Genomic DNA, 2,901 nt, shown 5'->3' with positions numbered 1-2,901 from the left:
TCAATCCAGCACCCTGGGATCATGACCTGAGACGAAGGCAGACACTCAACGCTTGAGCCATCGAGGTGCCCCCCTCACATGCTTTTTTTTTTTTTTTTTTAAAGATTTTATTTATTTATTTGACAGAGAGATCACAAGTAGGCAGAGAGGCAGGCAGAGAGAGAGGGGGATGCAGGCTCCCTGCCAAGCAGGGAGCCCGATGTGGGGCTCAATCCCAGGACCCTGAGATCATGATCTGAGCGGAAGGCAGAGGCTTAACCCACTGAGCCACCCAGGCGCCCTCACATGCATTTTTAACAAGCTACCCAGGTGATTTTTTTTTTTTAAGATTTTATTTATTTATTTGACAGAGAGCATAAGCAGGAGGAACTGCAGGCAGAGGGAAAGGGAAAAGCAGGCTCCCTGATGAGCAGGGAGCTGGACCCTGGGATCATGACCCCTGCATACAGCAGAGGCTCAACCAAGTGAGCCCCCCAGGTGCCCCTACCCAGGGGATTCTTATGCATACAGACCTTGGGACCCATTTTATTGTAAGAACAGATACTATAATCACAGATTTTTTTTTTTTTTAATACTCCAGGTACTTCCAGTTCTGTGCTTAGCACCTGGAAGATTATCACTAATTGCTTCCTGGGTTAAAGAATGAATAAATCTAACTTTAGAAGGAAATCTAGCCATGTGAAATCTTCCCTACTCTAAGGAAATATTTGCAATTTTTACAAAATGTGCCCATAATACCAACTTCAATTAGTATAATCCTCATTCCTTCCTGGGTTAAACTGCTTAAATCTCCTTTGGATGTTACTTCTTCCTAAAATAATGTAATTTAAATTTACTTTGGTTGTGATGAAATATTGTATCAGACTGGTTCAAAACTCTCAAGGTGTTCTTTAACTCATCTTAGACCTCTTCCTGGGTAGAAGCTATTAGAGTTTTCTCCAATTATAACTGCAAGGAAATACCAAAATGATTTTATAAGCCAGGTAAATGTTGTTATAGGGACTACTAAATAGGCTTTAAAGTTTTAACATACTCAACAATTCAACAAATATTGACTGTACTTAAACATTCAGATTGCTATCACAAGCAGTGTGTACAAGGAAGCCAATGATTTTCTATTGCTCCCTGGGAGTATTAATTTTGACTTCTTTATTCAATTAGCTTTGAAAGCTCTTTTTGCTCCCTAGCTGCAGGCCATTTAACGCTGGGTGACTCAGGTAGACACTTTGGACTGCTGACTTTAAGAGACCTCTAGTTCACAGAGCTTCTATCAGCATAACTCATTAACACTCAAGCTTCCCTCTTGTCTGTTTTTCTAACAGATGTCGCCTTGATCTCTTTGCTAACCTTACTTTGACATTGAACAAGTGAAGAACGAAATGGAGCAAAGGTGACATATCTGTGAACTCTAAATATGTTATTGCTTTTAATCTTCACAGTGACCTTGTGAGGCAGACAGTTTTCTTCCACATTATAGAAGAGATAGTTAAAGCTAATAGTGATGCAGTGAACAAAGGCAAAAGAAATATAGAAAAAAATTAAATTTCCTTACAACTTACAGCCCACTGAGAAGTGGGCTTGAGACAGGCTGAGTGACCTTGCTCCAGGAACTTAACGGCCTCAATGTTAATTCTTTGCTAGAGGGAAAGGCAACCTTAGTTTGACATTAGTCCAACCTCCAGGATCCTGTAAGTCTTCTTTAACATACAAACGTCACTTTGGAAACTTCCTTTATCTCTACTCCCCCGTCCCATAACATAAGATATATATTAGCTATCATCCTCCAAACATATGGTCCACTGATATATGTCTGAATGGTCTCATGACTAAGGTTTTACTAGATAGACAGTAAATGATTTTATCCTAACAACTACTAGCCCCTCAGGGTCCTGAAAATCTTGCTTCCAAATTCCTCAGAGACTTCTGCTATTCCTAACCCCCTCCCAACTTGAAAGTATATAATAAGTCACCCCTCACAACCCCAGTGTGGCTTTTTCTGTGGGCCCATCCCTGTGCTTTAATGAGACTACCTTTTTTGCAACAAAGACATCTCAAGAATTCTTTCTCGATTTCACACCGTAACCCTAAAAATTCATGTCAATAGTGGTTGTATAGCTGGACGAAGTTATATGGCTAAGTGGCAGATCCAGGACTCATTTCCCATTTCTTTGGTCCCCAGGCTCATCTACTTTCTACTGTATCATGTTGCTCTCTCATTTTATTTTGCGACCTCTCATACCTTTCTGCCCTCCACCAGGATGTAGGTTTTGCCTTTAGCCAAGTGTTAGTCTCCTCACCCTGAATTGATCTCACACAGCAGTTTCCTAGCAATCAGATGTCCTATTGTTTCACTGTTACTCAGCCACTATGCTTCCTACCCTCTGTCAGCTTCTCCTTCATCGCCAGTCTTGCCCAAACATAGAGTACCACTTAAAGACACAAAGGAATAATGTAGTTTTCTCTGATGACTTCCATGTGTCCTATTATGGATATGACATGAATATCAATTAAAAGCAGGTTTGGCTACCTATAACATAAAACCTAACTGTAGTGGCTAAACAAAAGTGGTTTATTTTTCTCATATAACAAGAAGTTTAGAGGTCAGTGTTTGCACAAAATGCTGTAGTGATTTCACAGTTAATGTCTCTGCAATTCTAGTGACCTTTCCCTTTCCTATGATGACAAGACAGCTGCTGTATCTCCAACCATTGCATCCACATTCAACATTAAATGAAAGGGGAAGGGACAGTGTCAGTGGTATTCCTCCTTATTTACCTAAAGCCCATCCTCCTACACAAACCCAAGAGACTTTCCCTAAGGCCATTTTAAGAGCATAGGGCACAAGTCCCACCCCCCAGCTATTAAAAAGGCAGAAAATCAATTAATGTAATTCAGCACATC

The sequence above is a fragment of the Enhydra lutris genome, unplaced genomic scaffold (genome assembly GCF_002288905.1).
Source record: "Enhydra lutris kenyoni isolate GAN:26980312 unplaced genomic scaffold, ASM228890v2 scaffoldscaffold1, whole genome shotgun sequence".
In the NCBI taxonomy this organism is placed as follows: domain Eukaryota; kingdom Metazoa; phylum Chordata; class Mammalia; order Carnivora; family Mustelidae; genus Enhydra; species Enhydra lutris.
Note: the sequence above shows the minus strand (reverse complement) of the source record.